General features: G+C 40.7%; 1 protein-coding gene across 8 annotated transcripts in view; it reads right to left on the bottom strand.

Annotated features, from left to right (window-relative positions):
• Positions 1-21007, bottom strand: part of SEMA6D (semaphorin 6D) — a 225955-nt gene that overhangs the window by 189350 nt on the left and 15598 nt on the right. For 3 of the 8 annotated variants that reach the window (XM_066559187.1, XM_066559185.1, XM_066559192.1), the window contains exon 1: positions 19701-19757. The exons of 1 other annotated variant lie outside the window; for it this stretch is intronic. The gene's annotated coding sequence lies outside the window, so the exon portion shown is untranslated. Of the gene's footprint in view, positions 1-19700; positions 19758-21007 lie in introns of those variants that run through there. 4 more of the 8 variants (XM_066559193.1, XM_066559194.1, XM_066559195.1 and 1 more) reach the window with 2 other exon arrangements.

The raw sequence follows: 21007 nt of genomic DNA, 5'->3' as shown, positions 1-21007 counted from the left end.
AGCAAACACAGTCAAAGTGATTTATGACATGTGAAGCCTTTTTTCAATGAAGACCAAATTTCCTGAAATTCATATTTAGTGAACATTTCCTTAGAATAGAACTCATTTAATGATAAATTTCTGACAATATTTGAATGTTTCTGAGTTACTGTGAGAACTCAGAGGAGACACAAACATTGAGATCAGCCAGTGCCTCTCCTTTCTTCTTAAGTGGATGGGCAAATTCCTTAAAAGGGCAGCATTGACATGCTCCTTTCTTCCCCCTCTCCCCAGGTTTTCTGTGACTTCGTAAGGTTGTGTTAGATGCAGGCAATCTTTTCTGAGACAAAGAGCTGATTTCTCACAGTCACAGAGATATAATTAGGTTTACCAGGGATAGATTCTGATACCTTGTTCCACATACACCAGAAGTCAGTAAGTAGATGAGACCTCAAAATGATTTATCACCTGAAAGAGAGCTGATGGTGGAGCACTGCAGTACGTGAGGCTGGGAAGAAAGAAGCAATGTGTACATGGAGCTCTTCCAGTATGAGCAGTTTTTCACTTGTCAAAAATCAATTTCATGTGCCGCCCTGCTTTCTGCTCATCTGGCTTTGTTAGCTCCTTTCAGAGTTAACACCAAGCCTCAAAACTATAGCTCACAATGGATGTGTCTGTGGGATTGTATCTGCCTATGTCAATAACAACTTTGATCTGCCATCTTTACACATTGCCTTAAAGTTTACTGCGTAATTCCGTCCTAAAGGAGGACCTGAAGTGTGCCATAGTCTGGATGCCATGCAGTGCTCTGCACAGATAACCACTGACCTTAAAATACACCTGTGTACACCTCTGTATTCAGCTCCCTTCCCCTGGGAATGTGCTTCCTTACTTTTACTGAATGTAATCTCTAAGAGAGTTAGAACTGCACACTTGGCTTTCAGCAACAGAGCAAGTGCTGAAAGGCACTTACTGATTGCATGCAAAGTGTACGACTACAATTTCCATATTTTAGTCTAGGATCTAAACTCTTTTTATTAATTCTTTGGCAGACCAATAAGTACTATGGAAGTCTGAGAAAAATTCAACACCTGCACATGCAAAAATTACTACCTTTCTAGCCAGTCCATTGACTAGTTACCCACTGACCATTGAATTTTCCCCCTCATTTAGCAGTGTATGTGTTACAGGGGACCTGTGGACCACATAGGCAATTTCTGCGGTGAGTCAAGTAGTTATGAGAAAGGTCAGTTCTGTGCACTGTTAGAAGAATAGAATAGTTATTCCCCTGTTTCAAATATGGCTTCCCCCCCCCCCCGCCAAATATCCATTCCTGCCACATGGAAGAAATAGGAGTTTCTGCTGTGCTCACAGTATGACCCTACCCTTTTCTCTATGAGATGGGTGCTGTGTGTACATGCATGTACAAAATAAAACACAGTTCAGACAGACTTGCTCACCATACATAAGATTCATACTCAAAGGCTGAAAGAGCTTTTCTGTCTTCTATTTCAATAAATATTGCAATGACAAACTCAGAAGAAGGTCTCTAGCATATGGATTCACAATTTTGTTTCAGATTTTTCTTGTTTGTATACACATTTACATGCATAATAAATGAAACTGTTGAATAGCACTATGTCTGTCAAAATAGGAAAATCCAACAGTTAATAAGAATTTTATATTTACAGCAGGAATAATGCATAGTCTCTTGTACCCTAAAATCATTTATAGAATATGCCATGAGAAGAAGTATTTCATCCACACTCATATGTCTTGAGAAGCATGCCAAGTTATTCATTCGACAGCTTTACGTCAGAATACTACAGGATGGATTGTGTAGGATGCCTGTATCTATATTTGTAAAGATCAGGAGTTTCTTTCTCCTCTTACATTTCCTCTTTTAAATGTTTCAAAACCTCTCACCACTCAAGCACTTGGTGATGCATAAGCCCCTCCTAAGTTCCTTCAGCACCTGCAGCATCATCAGGTGTGGGGGAAATGAATTAGAGCTTGCTGAAGAACAGCAAAGAGCTGGCACTGCAAGCTGCAGCTAATTACACTCAATAAATTTCAGGCCTTGGTTTTTTCTCCCTGAGAGAAATATCCAATTTGGAAAGCAAAGAACAGTTTTAATAGCCCTCAAACAGTTTAAAGGATTAATTTGACATGCATCAGTATATATGCTACAGTGGCCTCTTTATTTTGGTAATTATTTTGATTTCACTTTACGCACAACAGTTGCAAAAAAGCATTTACTGAAATATGGGGTATAAGGTCCCTATAAAACTGATTTGACTGCTTAGCCTTGCAATGGGTTTCTGCAGACAAAGATTTGGCAGGCTTTAATCGGGTTTCTGGTCGAGTCTACAATAAAACTCTGCCACCTATCTTGTTTCTCTCATCCTGAAAGACAAAGTATTTTAAGTTTTATAAGCATGAATTCTGCTACTTGTGCAGCTCGGAGAGGATTTGAAAGCTTTAAACTTCACTGAAGAAGCAGAACCAACTGAATTTTCTTGTTCTGGAAAGAGTGAAGGAAAAACAAAACAAAACTTGAAAAACCCACCAGTGAATTGAATTAGCAAATGGAACATGCAGTTCTTAACCTAACTAGCTTTCTGGTTTACTATCCAGACCTTCAGCAAATGTGCCATGAGGTCTTTCCCTTCCTAAGTATCCCAGTGTGGTTACCAAGGCACAAAGAGATGAAGGCAGAGTGACATAATGAATTGCCCTGTCTCTGTGGAAGACATGGTAAATTGTAAAACAAACTTGTATAGCAAATTAATAAGCTCAAGCACAAGGCAGGGCACTTCAGAGGGAACAATGTGGACTGCTCTCTGGCTGCAGCTGGACAAAACCAGCCAGCTTTAACAACTGCCTGCTATCAGGGAGCTTATTCAGCCCTCCCCTAGCATGACCTCTGCAGTTAAGCCAGTTCAGAGATATGAACAAGGAAAAAGAAAATATTTTGCACATGCCAGTTTTCCACACTTTAAAGTCCTTGATGTAGCTCACAATGGGTTTATGAGCAGGAGGAAGCAGAGAATCCAGGCCAGGAAAATTCCTCAAGAGCTCCTAGGCAGCACAGCAGCTGGAGCTGCCAAACCGCACTGAGGTGGACTTGGAATTGCCAGCGACACCCTCAGAGTCCAGCAGCCAGGAATCAAGAATTAGCTCCCTCCTTCTGCACTGGAGGTGGTTTTGGGTCCTGGCTGAAGTCAGAAGGAAGATGGAGCAAGGAAGGTGTGAAAGGCAGCAGAGGTTGCTGCAGATGGTTTTTACCCCATGTTTTAAAGGAGGTTCAGAGCCATTTGCTAGAACTATCCCCTGCACAGTCCTGCTTACACATTAACTTCAATCTGAACTGCAAACACACAGGGGAAAAGTATCAGCACATGGAGAAGCAGAATAAACTGAAAATACAATATTGAAAATACAATAATGCAATTACATGAGTCAACACCAGAAAACATTGAGGAGGTCCAGGGATGGGCAATGAAATTATTAGAGGCAAGGAAGAAGGCTTACAAGGCCAGGAATACTGAGTTTCCATAGGGGATGAACATGCAAGGCCTGGTATACTAAAGCTATGGACTAAGAATCAGATAACTAAATAAATAAATAGTAAGACAGCATTGTCTGTTTAGCTGAACATCAGAAATTTACAGATGATATATAAATACCTAAACTTCAGATATATAAATTATTTATCAGGATATATATCAGGAAAGAATAAGGAAAAAATTTTGTTCTATTTTAGATTAGCCCTTCATTATGAGATATTGCAAATTTTTCGACAAACACTTCTGTTTGCTGTTAGATTTAACATGAAAATTCCTATCTTTCCTTCTTCACCCTTATGATTGTCACAGTACTGCTGGCTGCTTTGCTTTTACTTTTTAACACATTTATTAGATGCTGCAGCACTAGAGCACAAAAGCAGGAAGAGAAATGACTGTGGCTTCACAGGATTACATGCAACTTGTATGAGACACTATCAAGCCAGTTCCACAAGGGGATCCCCTTCCCCAGCTTCCTTTGAGGCCACAAAATAGAGATAAGAGAAAAATAAGATTTTTAGCATTAAAATCCCAAATATCAGAAAAAAACCCCCACTATATAAAGTAAACCAAAGGCTTTTTCTGTATTTCATATTCATATGCAAATAGCCAATTAAAATAAATATTTTAAATATCTCTAGGAAACAGATCATACTCCACAATAAAGACAACAAATAAATTTCCAGTGGCCCTAACAGAAAAGACCCTTTTCAACTCCATACCTGGCAAGACATAACTTCACAAGGAAACAAAATCAATACATTCTTGCCTGCTTCTTAATTGTGCCATCTCTTAACACAACATTATCTTTCCATGTTGATTTTGCAGTCATGGCTTCCAGCCTATGAAATGTTCTACGTCACTGTCCTCCAGCTGATCACCACACAGACAGCAACCAAAATATAGTGGGATGTGGATGAATTTGTTTGTTTTCCTTCTCAAAGTAAAATCAAGTTAAAAACAATTTCTGCACAGAAACGGTCATAACTAATGGTTACAATGGTTTTTCCCATCTGTCCACATTCCAGGGCAAGATTAGCTTTTATCCAGTGAAGATGAAAAACAGTGAACCTGTGTAGATTTCCTTTAAGACAATGTATAATTATAAAGTCATTAAAGTCAAGGGAAAGGAGTAATTCACTAATATTTCTTTAGAGGTAACATTCTGTATGCCCTGAAAAAATAAGCTTTCTCACTAAAAATTTTAATAAGCCTTTGGGTTTTCTCTGAAACATTTAAGAATAGCTGGTAAGAAAACAATTAGAAATGAACAGATGTTAAAACCTATGAATATATACACTTCCATATTTTAAAATAAAAACATCTTGTACTAACTGTGGTTGTACAAAAAAAAAACAAAAAAAACCCCAAGAAACAAGTCTGCTCCTATTTTTGTTTGCTCCTCCTGTACTTTGCAATAATGCACTGTTAGGTAGATGCTCTGTACTGGAAGTGTCAAGCGCTATTAAAAAGAAGAAAATGACTTGCACTGCATTATGGTTTTCACCACTCAAGCCGTTTTTAAAGCACAAATTATTTCTGGCTTTGCTTTGAATATAATTATGGATAGCACATATTGGAGAAGTTACTTGGACCACTGAGTGCAGTTGTGTGTGTGCTTTGCAGCGTTGATAGCTCTGGTAGCTGGCACCATGGCACACTGGTCTGGACATAAACAAAGCTAAAACTCACATGGAAACAGAATGCAGCAGCAGGGAGGCCAAACTTCAGTCAAAATCCCCTGTAAACTGCAGAGCAACTCCTTAAGGATTTCATTTATTTATTTAAATTTCCATTTTGTAGCAGCCATGTGATGCCCTCAGAAATGAATTCATGAAAGATTATTGTACCACTGAGGCAGTTACACTACCACACTCTTCAGCACATTCCCAGGGACACCTCTGACATCATGACAGGAATATATTTAAAAGGGATTAATGCCTGTTGTGCCTTATTGTTTAACTACACATTGACTACAGAGAACATTAACACACAATATAATACCAAAACATTGCCTTTTGATCACAGAGCTCGATGGGTAACTACTGCTTCCAGAACATGCCATTTAGAGTTTATTGAATTTATTTAACTATCTGCATTACCCAGCTACCATGTGAGGTGAGGGTGCCTCAGAGCAGCTCTGCTGCAGAGAGAACTTCAGTCTGAGCTCTCCCTGTCCCTGCCTGTGACAAGGGGAGGGCACAGCAGGGCAGGTACAGCCCAGGTGTGTGAGGGCACTGCACAAAGGCCGCTGCTGTGGCACAGCTTCACCTCAGGCACAGCCTGGTCAAAGGCTCTGCCTGCTCACAGCCCTGCACAGTCCCCAGCCTCACCTCCACAATGGCCCCAGCTGGATGGGAACAGTCATCTTCTGTCCAAACTGCTGGAAACCTGCCTGATCCAGTGATGGGAGTTTGACACTCGTTAGCTTACAAGCAGCAACCTCTGTAGTTCAAAACACAACAAGCTTAATAGGAGGGATTATCTAGAGCTTTGTAACTGATCATTTAAAAACCAAAGCCCCTGCCTCACTTGTTGTACAACTGCAAATTTGCATAGAGGTTGTACTACAAGCGAGTTTTAAAGGAATTTAAATTGATACAGAAGAAAATTTAGAAAAATCTCACTTTTATCACTAACATTTACTTCCAAATTAACTTTCACTGGGTTACTTGGGGTAACCCAGGTTAAACACATATAAATATGCCTACAGAATTGTTTAAAGCATTTTTACCTGATCTACTTCATTTTACAGCAGGGCATTCAGGAGCCACGAAGGTACCTAAAGAAAGACATTTGGCGCTATTTTAGATGCCTGAGGGCATCCCACCCTGGCTCTCAACCGCTGCTAAAAAAGGCATTAAGTCATCTGTCACACCTGCTAGCCCTGACAGATGTCTCAGGTACCCAAAGCATTTAAAATGGCATTAGATATCTATGTTTAGGCTTCTGAATCTTTTCCTTGGTGTCTAGAGAAAGTGTAAACGAGGGGGAGAATTGGTGTCCCGGAGTCTGTCATTTATCTCAAACACGAGCAGTACAGAAGCAGCAGGAGTGTGAAATCTTTACATTGTCTCACTAATGTATGTTTCCACTCGGCTCCCCCAGATCAATCTGTGCCAAAAGGATACAGTATGTTGTGCATTATTATAAGCAAAATCTATTGCAATGAGGAAAGCTAGAACAGATTTTGGACGGTAATAGCATTTCCAAAAAAATCAAACTGGATTTGCATGACAGAGAAGGATGAAATGCCCTTCTTCAACCACAATTCAAGTGGAATCAGTTTCTTGCTCATTTCTCTCACAATTTATTTGTGGCACAGCACAGGGAAAAATAAAGATTTTTTTTCTCCCTGCATTTTTTACATATTGATGCTCTCTGCAATAAAGCACTATGTTGACACCTCTATCTGGACAATATAGAATCAAAAACAAGATAATGACAAAGAATCTGAAAATCTACCATCCCAAATGTACTTTCATCTCATCCAGGTGAAATGAAAAAATGAGCTCAGAATACTATAGCAAATAATCTTTTTTCCATATCTAGAGGCTTCAGGCATACAAAAGGGTTTCTTATAACATAATACAAATTCTTCCTGGGCTTCTACTTTGAAATTTACTTATGTGGAGTTTAATATTCAGACTTGAATAGTCTTCTAAAGGTTGTCCCAAACAAAGCCACAAAATGCAGCTATTTTACAGCACCTCTTGCTCCAATTTCTTTTGAGCTGTAGGTCAAGGGATTTCTGTGTCATTTTTTAAGCTAGTTTTGATCATTATAAAAAACAAACAAAAACAAAAACCAAAACGCCAAACAACAACAACAAAAAAATCCCAAACAAACAAACACCAAAAAAACCCCAAAACCCAAAGGAAACACCCTGCAAATAACTCCAAATAAAACAAAAAAAAAGGCATTCTGAATTCCTCCAATAAACCAAAATTTCTATGGCTTTATTTCAGAGTCTTAAAACTGTGCCTCTTTTGTGTGCTTATTTTACTATATTTTGACATAAATGTTCTTAATAGAAATATTTTTTTGCCAAAATTAAAGCTATCATGGTTTCATACCAAACACAGAAAGCACCCAAAGGAATGTTGTAGGAAAGAAAATATTTCTAAATCACAACAGAAACAATTACCTCAGACACTTTCTTAGTCATGTGAATTTTCTCCAAGACAGTACAATAAATTGTACTCCAAACTGGTTCTGAACAATTGACATCAACCTACCAAGTTTGGCAAGCAGTTAATTAAGTCCTGTAATGAAATGCTTAAAAATAACTCATTCAGTCTCAGAATCCTCACAAGTAATTGCACAGCTCCATATCCTTTTCCTGGTTTTACAGTTATTTCTAGGTATAAAAATATTTGGCATATCCCTTTAACTTGGCATTTACATTTACATATACAAAGCAAGGAGTTTATTTCCAAGATTAGCTAATTTAGACATTAGGAACTTGAGGAGAACAGAATGTGTCTGTTGTGGAAGCAGAAATCCCAAGCTGCTGGGAAAGGTGCAGTGGTTAGGAGTTATTTTGGAGGTACCCCTCAGCCTTAACTACAAAGATGCTCCACATGAGATAACCCTGAGCATCCCTGGGGTGTGGGGCAGGCAGCTGGCCCAAGGGAGGAAGCCAAGAGCTGCCCAGAGTCACAGCTCAGCTCTCCCGAAAGCTGCTCCCATGGCTCTCCACACCACACACAGAAAGGGTCTCTTCACTTGCAAAGGTATTGCATTTCCAAGGCAGGAAGAGAAAAATCAATATTGTGTACAGCAAAGTGAAAAATCCCACAAAACAAAACTAGGAATTTGTTTTCATTACCAAAAGTTGAATGAGTACAAGGTCATCAGCTGGCTAGGAAGGGAAATCCACTCACCATCTTGCCATGATATACCACTTTAAAAAGCAGATAAGGAAATTGAAGCTCTTCATGTCCATGCCATGTTATGATGTCACAAAATCAGTGTTAAAAGAATTCCCAGAAAACCAAAACAACCCTGGCTTCCTAGAACATAAGACTTGAAGATGGCCCGAAGCAATTTCTCTAGTTTTCTACGTAATCACATGTTCCACTGTTGAGGATGGAGGGAAAATTAACTTTTCCCTTTAGACCACCTGTCTGAACTTAACTAAGCTGATTATTGTTACTGTGCTTATATTGCAGCAGCACCTAGCTGAAGGATGTATATAATCCTTTAAGGCTCCTAATCTAACAGTCATTTCACGGCTTGTTTGAAACAAGCTGACATTAGCACAACAAATGAAATCCCCTGAAAACCCCGTATAAACAACAGCAAAGACTGAAAAACCTGCAGGCTAATTTAGGATTTTTTTCCTTGCACCTGTTCCTCCCCCCAAGAGCAAATGTCCAAGATGGACATACCGAGAATGAAGATTGTGAATCTCAAAAATATCCCCATAACTAGAGGAAAACGTAGAAGATGCTCAGTCTGAAGTTCTCTAATGCTGCTCTCACAAACAACTTCTTCAGGTGAAAGTTTTACAAATATTTTGTTTGTTGAAGGCAATACTGATTTTCATGTAACCTGGGCCTCTAATCAAGATGGACCACTAACCTTCTTCAGCTTATTTTAGCCATATACAACTCCCTCATCTAAAAACTCAAAAATGTAGCACAATAAATTAAGCTGTATTTCCTTTCATTAAGACTATAATATTGCTATTAATAGCTTTGATTTTCTTCCCTTCTCTATTCCTGAAAAAGTTTCAGGAATATTTGTTTTCAGCAAAATGACTTTTTCCTACCCACTTGCACAAATTTAGGTTTTTGCAACACAATTATCATCATAAAGAAAAAAAAATGAAGGACCCCAACATTTTCTAAACTGAAAACAAAGAGGTTTTTGTTGGGGCGTTTTTAGTCTGGGTTGTTTTTGGAGTTTTTTTTTGGTTTGTTTTGTTGAATGTTTCTTTCAAAAACAAACACAAAAATGCCAATCACTGTTTGCTACTGAAAAGCAATTCAGACCTTCAGCCCACCAGCCCTGCTGCAATCATGACACTGTTAAAGTTCAGGACTTTCAACATGACAGAAATCCTGATTCAGACTCCCCCTGGCTCCCAACAGCCCCTGCACAAACACAGGAGTGTTTCCTCAGCAGCCCACAGAGCCCATCCCTCAGGAGGGGGACACAGTCCAGTAATTTGGGTAGTCCAACAATGACTTGAAAAAGCTGCCAACACATCCTGATCTCCACCAACTCAAGCTGCCAAATCCAGACCACCACACTGAGTGTCAGAACGAAACCTGGAAGCACCACGAGAAGATTGACAAGTGACAGAGGTGCCTAACACCCAGCTCACAACATTTTCCAAGTTTTCCACCCAGAGTCTCACTTTCTTTGCTCATCTCTCATGGGTGGAAGCTTCCAGGACAACCCCACTGAAGAGCACTCCATGGCCAGACTTTAGCAGCAGCCCCACAGTAAATATGAGTGAGGTTAAAGCTCTTGGCAAAAGCAAAGGTTCCATGTTTCCCCAAGATCTACCAGCATGACCTCCAACACATGTAAATGAAACATCATTCTCATTCAACAGACTGAGCTAGATCTGAGTATTCATTAATATGAATAATTCATTGTAAAAGACACAGGGATTTTGAAAATCTTATTTCCATGTAATGATTTAAATTCTATACTAGACACCAAGTTTACATAAAAATGTGTTGTTTAGTAAGTTACTGGTATCACCAGCATTGCATATTTTTGTGGCTTGCTGGATTTTACCAAGGTAAGAAACAGCTGATCAGCTTTGCCACTACATTTTATAAATTTTGTAAGCATAAACTCAGGAAACAGGAAACCTATCTCTATGTCTATTACAATTCTCACAACAATAATCTGATCTTTTAAAATATGTTGCTGTAACAAACACCTATCACTTTAGTTTTTGTTGTTGAGTTTTTCCTGGAGTTTTTTTTGTTTTCTACATCAAGAAGACAATATTAAATAGGAAAACTGTAATGAATTACAGACCAGACAGATGAAGAAAGTTAAGTGAACCGTTACAGATTTTATGCTCCTTTATCAAACTTTTTTCTTTTCTTTCAGGGGATATAAAATTCCCAACAGCTGTTTTATGCAGCACAGGAAGCTGTTTTCAAACAGGACATTTTGTTGCCTAACCAACTCTTCCACCTTTCAGATTAATCCTTCACATCACCAAAACCAGAAGATTTACAATAATGAAGTGACAGTAGAGGAGTTTGTATCAGAAGCCAGAGGTGCACATTTCAAGCAGTACAGATACAGTTAAGAGGAAGGCTTTGCTGTAAAGAAAAATAATGTGCATAATTCAGCAGCTATGCCATTCCACACACATATAATTAACAAGTCTTCAGCTCATTAGCAGGCTGTATAAAATACATATAATATGCTGTGCAAAACTGATTGTGAATAAAAAGCTCCTCATGCATTAAAATAAATTATTTAAATTGTTTTGAAAGATTGCTATCAGTAGCATTCAAGGATATGATTCCCAAAACTACTCATGGCTCCAGCTTCTTCAGCCTGGCATTTTCACCAGATATCTTGCCATGATCATTCCAGCATGACACATTTGATCAGTGACTGCTGAGGTTCTGCTCCAACCCTGAGAGGTGCACAGGACCAGGGCAGCACAAACAGCTGCCCCAGGTAGCCCCATGCACACACAAATTCCCAAAGGCAGGAGGCCCCAGTACCACTGCACTGCATATTCACTAGGGATGCAGAAAGGGCCTTTTTGGGGAGCAACACACTTAGTACACATTGGCATCTTCTCTTTGCTTGTGTATATGTCAATTAATAATCTGCACAGTTTCAGTGCTGCTCCTCCAGCCACACAATAAAGGGCCAGGCCTTGCCGCACCCCACAACACCAGCACTCAGAGGAGACCCCAACTCCACAAAAACGGGTCTCAAGGGATGAAACAGTTACTCCTGAGCTGCAGTGACACCTCCTGGCAACAAATCGAGAAGGTCTTTTCCCACACAGTGTGCTTTCTCCAGAAAACTCTGGAGTTTCAGCCAAAATGCAACAATCATGGTGCTCCCTCCAGCCTGGCTCCTAAGGCACACTGCCCAGAATACCAAGCAGAACCTCCTGATTTACAAGGACTGCTGACATTTTAGAAAGAGAGAGGCTAAGATACAGGAATATCAGCTCTAAGATCTCTGGATTTATTGTACCACACATTAGCCTTTCTAGAGTGGCTGGAAAAATTGCTGCAAAAGCTAATCAACTAGCAGCTTAATTCATACCATGAATCTTGCAGAGTGTTTTCTCACTTCACTATGAAGCCCTGTCTGTTTGCTAAGAGTTTATACCTCTGCCCTCCACGGACTCCTGACAAATATTGCAAGCATGATTTTGGTAAGTAAAAATGTAAGTTAACATAGAAGAAAAAAATAGCTGAAGACTACCTATAACTTAAACATCATAATATGCAGAAAAAACATTTCTCCCTTCTTTGGTGTAGGCAACAAACTCAGTGTAAGTTATAAATTCTGCAGAAAGACAGAGATGGTAATTGCTGACAAGCATTCTAAAATACATTAAATATCATAGTACTGGAAGGGAAATTGATTATAGCAGTTTTGAACAGCGGACTCGGAGGCAGAGGGATACCCCTGAACCTTAGCAAGATCCCCCACATGGAAGAGTCCTGCAGAACTGACAACTCAAATATTTACATTCAAGTGAAAGTCAGACAGTAAATGCGTTTGATAGTCTAAGTTTAGTTTGTTCAATGTTTTACACAGCAATCTGTGTTCCCCTCAGTCCTGACCAATCACTGTAGAGAATTCTGAAGGATTTGATTGCTATCATTATATTACCCCTGTTGTATTTTTTGTGCTGTTTTTATACAGCATAATTTTCTTTATACTTACATATAATAGAAATCTGGATTTTTGCTTTTCTTTTGTGTTGTTCTCTTCCCCCACCCTAGCTCTTCAGAGGCAATTACAACAATTTTAAGTACTTTGCATATGCTGCAAGGCAATCAAGAAAATTCATTTGACAAACTGGATTACAACTGTCTGCCAGAAAACAAAGTGGTGAAAACATTTCCAACAATTTCTCAATGACTATGTCTGGTAGATGCTCAGACCACACTGAAATAATGCACAAGGAAGGGGAGTACTACATTTACAGTTTCAATAAAGCAAAAAGCCCCATGAAAATTATGTATTTCCTCTCATCACATCCAAAGTTAAACTTTTAACTACAAAAACTCTTTTAAACAACTGAACACCTAACAAGGTAAATTCCCTTTTGTAAATAATTTCCATCTTCAGAAATTCCGTACTCACAGATTATGAGTATGAACCATGTGTGTGAACATTTTTACCAGGTGGTGTGGTTGCAGAGCAGTGTTACTTCTCAGACTGCAGTGCTCTCAGGTTCAACTGCATTTGATCTGCACTCCAGGTTATTTTCAAGCCAGTAAATACCTACACACGTACCAATCCTTTCCACTCTGCACCCATCCATCACCATTGTGAGTAATGCAGTGGCCCTAGGCTGGTCTGCTATGGAAATCTCTGCTGACATCATCATCATCAGGTAATTTCTCCCCCTCACCCATGCACTTTTAGCCATGCCAGCTCTATGCCCACAGTGTAATGGCTTTTCAGTGTACAGCTCCATCCCCCAAGACAAAGTCACTCACAGGGACACAGTGTACACTGCATAACGTGGGAAATCTCAAACTATGCAGGAGTCCTCGCAGCAGTGGAGGGCTCCAGTTGTGTTAATTCACACTGCTTTTCTTACTGAACTGGCTTTCAAGCACAGACACATCCCTGCAGGCCTGGGGATCTGCAACAGAATATTCCAGACTACCCATGGTGTGCCCAAGACAGGACAGGAGCTGTGTGCCTGCCCAAAGTTGCCCAACATCTCCATTACATGGACATTTTACATAAAGGCTTTTTCCTTCCCTTTTTTTTCCTTTTTAAATAAATTATTCATCAGTGATGTATGATAAAGCCAGGGCATTACTTTGCTGTATGTGATTTGTTAAGACAAAATGGGAATGCTTTAACAGGGACAAGTAATGTTTTCCTGGGAAAATCTGAAGGCTTTCCTTTATTGGTGAAAACACTTGATATTTCATCAAAACAAAACAATTTTTAATGTGTCCTCATGACAGAGGATAATGTTTCACATGGAAGAAGAAAAACTTGCTACTTTTTAAGTGTGGGAAATTCTCCATTGAGTTTAGAGTTAAACAGCTGTTTTCTCTGGAAATTCAGCATGTGTTCAACACATTTTATCTTACATATTCAGGGACATGGAAAAACCCTCCCCAGATTTATTTAGTTGTTTGAGTTTTTTAAAATTCGGTGGAGCTATCCAGGCAATGAGCAGGAAAAGCCTCTCTTCTCAAACAATATGGAAAAAGAGTAGAGTTTTGTCTATTTTCAAATAGGAAAAAGATTTGACTCACTGCCAGGACAGGGGTGAGAAATCTAAGGAGACTGTCTAGAAAACATTAAGTTTCAATTTAGAAAAAATTTTGATTTGGATACTTGACTTTTTGACTACCATTTACATGCTGCGATTTTTCACTTTTAATGTTATTTTATGAAACAAAAAGACACTTATTACTGCATTAGAATTTGCACTATAAACAGACACTTTCATGCTAATAATGTTTATGTAATTTCTCATTTATAGCTGAAAAGTCTCATCTTGATCTTTTGCTTTATGAAATAAATGGTTGATTTCTAATCCTCCTGAAGGCAATTTTTCTTTTTAATTTTACAGCCTCAGACAGGTTCATTCACCTGCTCTTTGACTATGGGAAAGGGAAAACAGTAATAGTTACTTGAAATGACAAAGTGGGCCTCCCTCACCTCAACCCTAATTCAAAGATGCTGAACATTTCATTTGCTGAACATTGATCTGACATTTTCAGGTTGGCTATGTCTGATTCTCTACTGTGCATTTTCATTATATGTGAAGAACTCACTCTTTTCCTTACCATACACCAACAAACAACTGAGGATAAAGCTTTTTTAAAGCAGATTTTAAAACTTTGGTCAGTATTGGAATTGCAATAGTATTTCCAATTATGAACAAGCAAGACACTACTAGTCAGGAAGAAATGCAGGACTACTCTTTTTAGAGCAACTACAAAAAAAGCCAAAATCCTGGCTTTGGGGAGGCTTTGACCTCTCCCAAAGAGACTTGTAACACATTGTAGACCAAAACTAAGCTCTGTAGAAAGGAACAGTTACAAAGTTTTAAGCCTTGGAAGAGTAGCAAGGAAAAGGAGCAATGCTGTTGACTCAAGAAGATGGCTCTTTTTGGTTTAGAAGCAAACAGAATTCATCAGCAGTTTGTCAGTTACCTTTTAACAAAGAAAATTAGGATCACATGTCTCAGCCATTCTGTGCAATGGTTCTGCTCTCGCCCTCGGGATGCAATTCTGCTGATTTCAAGAACATGGATGTATCATCTGCTTTCACAGTAACAATACTTGTCAGGGTGAACCCTCTTGACAGAGAAAACTTCATGTGTGGTGTTAGTGGCATGAAAATTCAAGTTCAGAAACATAATACCAGTTACAGATACATGCTACAGCTGGATACAGAAAATATGTCACATTGTCATGACTAGCTTTGAAGTGGGAGAAAAAGTTGTAGGTGTAAAGAGATCTTAGAGCTAGTGAGCAAACCAAACAGTTGGAGTACAAGGAATTGGGTTCTTTGGGTAGACTAAAAGAGATAGAAGTGGTGTATCAGCAGGAAACATAAGGATTAAGGAATACGAAATATTTCTGAGAACTGAAGGAATATGATCAAAACCAGAAGTCACAAAACAAAGGTAAAAGTGGACTTTGTAAAGGGAATTACAACCTAGCAGAACAGGCAGGGTGGATTCAGCAGAAGCTAAGCTAACCTCACCGAAAAAGGTCAGAGTTACTGAAAGGGGAGCTCCCGCTAGCGAAACAAAGTTAAGAATATGTAATTGAAGCTGCTTAAAAGTACTACTGCAAAACTGACAGGAACTCCTCCTGCTCTGGAAGAAAGGACTCAAAAGCTTCTCTTCCAAGTGGAGATCTTCCCTACTTAAGCTAAAGAAGCAGACCTTTGCTAACAGCAGCGTAAGCACTTACTGCGTTTGCAGGCCTGCCACAGGAGCAGAGCACACTGAGAAACACAATGACTCTTGCGTGCCAAAGGAGGCTGGTCTCAAACATCTGAATTGTATGGGAAAGTCAAGTGATCTTCAGCTTACAAGGGAAGAAACAGTTGTTTTATACTATCAAAAAAAACTCCCTCATTCTCTCACTGAATAACATTCATTTCTAGTTGTGAGACAGTGCCCAGTATCAGCCTTCAAAAATACTTCATCTTTCTTCTCCCTTCTCTTACTTTGATTAATAATTATGTTGAAGATTTGTCAGATTTTCTGGATACCATTTACATTAATTCACAATTAACGTGCCCACAATATCACCATAATTTGAGACACAGACTTTTCTCCCTTAAAACTTCCTGTACCTGCCATGCTTACTGACTGATTCCTTGTCTGGAAAAGATACGAGCATTAAGCACTTCCTTGAGGGACCAACAATACTTGATTGCTTCAGATCAAACCCAGGACTGGCTTTATGACCTAGAGTTCCTGCAGATGTGCACTTTTGCAATTTTCTGTTTCACCACAATACATTCAAGGAGAATCACCTGGAGTATCAGGAATAATCAATGTAGCTGTAGTATGGCACAGAAAACCAACAGATAAATTGGTATGTATTCTCCAGCCTCTATTTCATCATCTGTCATTAACACTGTCGTTTATAAAAGGGTCTCCTGCATTTTGAATCCACCTGGGTTTGAGTTAATTTAAAAATACAGTGCCAAGGCAGGAATTAATTCCCAAGATAAAGGTTTAAGAGGGAGTATTTAAAAATAAATTAAAACCAGTTGTAAAGAGCAGCAGAATTCAATAATAATTTTTCAGTACCTCTCCTTGTGAACAGCAGAGGATATGATCCTCCCACTCCATTCACATCCCCAAAGGAACCACCCAGTTTTGTCTCAACCCTCAGCTCATCAGCCCCAGTGCTGGAGCACAAGGGGACACAAGAGGGGCTCCACTCCCTCTGTCCCTGGCTGTGACCACCACCTCTGCTGGGCTCTCATGGCACCCAGCAGGATGTGGGATAAACTGAACTCCAAAGACCCACATATTTTAAAGGAATCCATTTTTGGAAAGTGACAGTCCACATGTACAGTGCCAAGTATAGCCATGAACTGAAGCATTCAAAAGCTGTAAATTGCTCTGGGCCTATAAATACAGACCCTTTCCAGAGGCTCATTCTTGAGTCCACACAGAAGGAAGCAGCATTAGAAAAACAGTAACTGTGTTACAAATACCATGCTTAAGAAAGACTAAGGTCTTAAACGTTTAGATAAAAATAGAGACCAAGAATTTTTTTTTCACATTTCAACATGTTAAGAAAAGTAATATTTATGCAAGATGTCCTTTAAAATTAGCACATTGCTCTTTTTGACCTTTGAAAATTTCAGCTATCTTCTTTCTCAGACATTTGGCAAACCTGACCTTCTGCTGCAGATTATATGCCCTTAACTCTTCCAGGATCCAACAAAGAATGTTCTCAGACCCCTCCTGTAGCTTTCCCACACTTCCCAACAGAAAGTTCCATAACCTGAATACAGTGAGGTATTTAAACATAAATTTCCAAGACAGAGGAAGACCAACCAAAGATCTGCAGCTAGGAGAGAACTCATTTCAGAACAACAGTTGGGTTTTTTTTATTTATTTCTATTTTTACAATGACACCATAATCAGAAAACATGCAAATATGAGCATATAAATAAATCTCTATTTTGGGGTGCTGAGAAGTTTCAGCAATTGCTTGTAGCATAATGAATGTTTGTAATTCATTAGATTCTATTTAGAAATGCAAAGCACACCACAACATCAGTGATGCTCTCTTTATCTTAACAAAAAGACTACTACACTTAATGTTCTTCTGACAGAGCTAGCATGTTTTAAAATATGTAATTCTTCTCTACAATAGAATGTTTTCAAATGGTGTGCTCCTATTTGAATTAAATTTACTGTAGCAATGTCATATTTCAGGCAAGCTTCTACTAATTATCCCAAAGAGCTTCAAAATCTTTACAGTATATTCACTGCATTTACATCTTCTCCACAAACTTACTGGTCTTGTTTATATAATTTTGCAAATGACAAGATGTGTAGGATAACGATCTAAATGAACTAAAAATTGTGTCATGGGCAGATCCTTCATAGATTTGCAATTTGTAGCTGTCAATCTTCCTACAGCTGCTAGATAACAAAACAACAGTTCTTTTCTTCATGCAGACGAGCAAACTCAATAAAGATTGGTAAAGGCTCTTTTCCATAAGAAATCTGTGGTTCTCCACTGCCTATTAAACCTTTCCTTATACACATCCTAATTTCTTTCTCGTTTTTCTTAGGTAAAGAAAAATACCACACCAATTCTGTGTATTTTAGCATCATATTAACCATATTTGACTTATGTGAAAAATGGGTTTGCCAGTGGCTAAATATTTTGGTGAAAAGGAAAAATACAAGAGGAGAAGAGATCTAGAGACTTACAACTCACACTGTAACTGGAGAACACACAATGGCAGTAATCAAACTGATCATTAAAGGGAGCCAGTGTGTTTTTATATCACCTTCTTAATCAAGACCTGCCTGAAATGGGCCAAGTTATATTAACATTTGAAAGAGAACACAAACAAACAATAAAAGGAAAAGAAAATCTTACAGATTCAAAGTTGTGAAATTAATAGGCGTGCTGCTTATAAGATTGGGTTTTTTCCTTTTCCTTGAGATGAGGGCATAAACTGAACTGTAGTTACAAATGCTGTAAAGAATTGGACCAGAGACCAACATCCACAGCGCCAGGAAAGAAAAGGAATTGAATCAAGAGAAAATCATTACAGAAAGAGAAATAAAAAAAAAAAAATTAAAACAAATTGCTACTGTTGTAGGGAGGGACTAAATGGCTGTATTGAGGGATAATGCAAGCATTTTATTCCTGTAAAAACCTTGTATTTCATTTTTAAAACCACTATAAGGTCTCCTGTTTCTTTAAGGAAAATCTATCATAAGTTTCCATAATCACAATGCCGGTTCCACATCATGGGCTTCCCTTTGAAATCAAACTCTACATTAGACAGAGGCGTTCACAGGATATGTTGCTCCCGAGGGCAAGAAAACTCTAAGCCTCAGCAGACTAATGCACTTAGCAAGTCCACCAAGGATCATCAAACAAAAAGCGTTCAAGGCAGGCACATACATTTGGTCGGTCCACCGAGATTAGCACCCAGCACCACCTGATGCACACAAGCAGTTGGGTGTCACGAGTTGTACCACTTCTTACATGAGATATTTTGAATCTACCTTGCACAGCTAAAGAAATACACCTTTGTGGGTGCAGCAAACAAAGTGATCAGGACACAGACTTGTAAGAGGAGAGGACGCTCGCAGGTGCCGCTGCTCGGCGTCCCTGTCAGAGAAAATTCATTCTCCTCATACATCTCACTGATTACTCGAGATGCACGTCTTATGATGGCAAAGGGGATTCATGAATGCTGCGGAGAGACCTGTTCCAGCACGGCCGCTTCTGCTCCAAGACAACCGAGAAGAGGTAACATCATTTAAAACAAATAAACCTTTCCTCACTCAACGAGTAAAAAGGTCTGAGGCTCCAGCTGGGAGCAAAACTGGAAAGAAGAAACACCTGAGAAGAATTAACGGGAACGGCAGTCCCGGCAGTGCCGAGCTCGCAATCGCCCCAAGTGCCGGGCGGACAGACACACGTACCCCGGCGGCAGTGCCTCGGCTCGGGGCTCGCGAAAGCACCCGGGAATCATCCCGGCAGAGGCTCCGAGCCGCCCCCCCTCAGCCCCGGCCCAGCTCGGCCCCACCTCGCCCCCAGGCTCGGGGCGCCGCAGACAATGGGCGGGCGGCGAGACCCGCCCGGCGCAGCCCCGCGCAGCGCCCGGCATCCCCCGGCACCGCCGCTCCGCGCCGGGCAGCGGCACCGCGGGCGGGCACGGCCGGAGCCGCGGCGCCGGGGCACGGAGGGAGGGAGGGCGGGACGGACTTACGCGGGTGCGGCGGCGGCCGGCGGGCACTGCGCGGCTCCGGGCGCGGCTGGCGGCGCGGCGGACTCGGCGGCGCGGCTGGAGCCCGGCCCGCCCCGCCCCGCTCCGCGCCCCGGCCCGCCCCGCCGCCCCGCCCCGCACCTGCGCCCGCCCCCGCCCATTGTCCGCGGCCCCGCCCGCCCCGCGCACCTGCCCGCGGCCCTGCCGCGCCTCCCCGCGCTGTCCCCGCAGCCGTGAGGCGGCCCCGCTGCCCCGGGATACTCTCCCGTATCCCTGGAGGGTGCGCGGCCGCGTCTGAGCAACCCTGCGGCTGCCCCAGCCACCTCCCGGCCGGCCCCAGCCGCGCTGCGAGCGCTCCTCAGCGATCAATGCAGAAGGCACTTGACTCAGCTGCGGGGAAAGGTGGCAGGCAGAGACCGTCCTCTGCACAGTAACTCTTCCAGTTTTCCTGCTCTACCCCGGAGTACTTTCCCCCGGCACACGGGCTGACTCCCTGGGCTCACCCGGCTCCCGGGGACTGCCGGGTCCCGTCCGACCGAAGCACCGCCACTCGGAGAGCGCCTCCGCTCCTCGTTAACACCTGCAGCACAGTTAGAGCAGACAGCTCAGGGTCACTCCCGACGGGCTCCAAGTCCTCCAACAAAAGCCCCAGTTTTTGACTTTAATATGAAACGGAAGCCTTTCTTTTCAGTTTGGGTTTGTGTCGTTGCAGATTTTGCATCGCTAACTTCTCAGAACACTCCATCAGCCAACACCAGAGATAGCTGGCTTTGAATTTAAAAAATAAAAAATAAGCTCGTTTCTTTGCAGCCTCTGAGTTTTAGCTTTTGTTTTGGTTTGGCTTGGGTTTTTTGCTATTGTTTATTAAAGACCAACATTCGTGGAGTTGCAAGTGAATGTCTAATCTGAATGCTTCACTCTCATTTTTACTGAAAAATAAAAATAATCTGGTTAGTCCAGAGTTCAGAAAACACATATTCTCTTTGGAAATAGTGGAAACTAAAGCACATAGATGAGAAACTATTTTGCAGTTTATCTTCATGCATAATCTATTAAGGAAAACATCATACCCTTCTCCAGGTACAGGTTCCTCTACAAATAAGTAGTAGGTTTGCTACAGGGGAAAATGATACTTGTGTGAGGATGAGGACACTATTATATACTGGTGTTTTTTTGGTTTTTGGGGTTTTTATTGCTCACAGTCCTGTAGTGCAAATTTTGTTTTTCGGATTCTGCAACAGCAGCTTGGCTTACAGCCATAAGCAAGGGAGCTGACTTTGATATCTTCTCTGAAACCCTCTTTCCTTCCT

The sequence above is a fragment of the Molothrus aeneus genome, chromosome 13 (genome assembly GCF_037042795.1).
Source record: "Molothrus aeneus isolate 106 chromosome 13, BPBGC_Maene_1.0, whole genome shotgun sequence".
Lineage (NCBI taxonomy): Eukaryota > Metazoa > Chordata > Aves > Passeriformes > Icteridae > Molothrus > Molothrus aeneus.
This window is presented reverse-complemented; position numbering and strand designations above follow the sequence as displayed.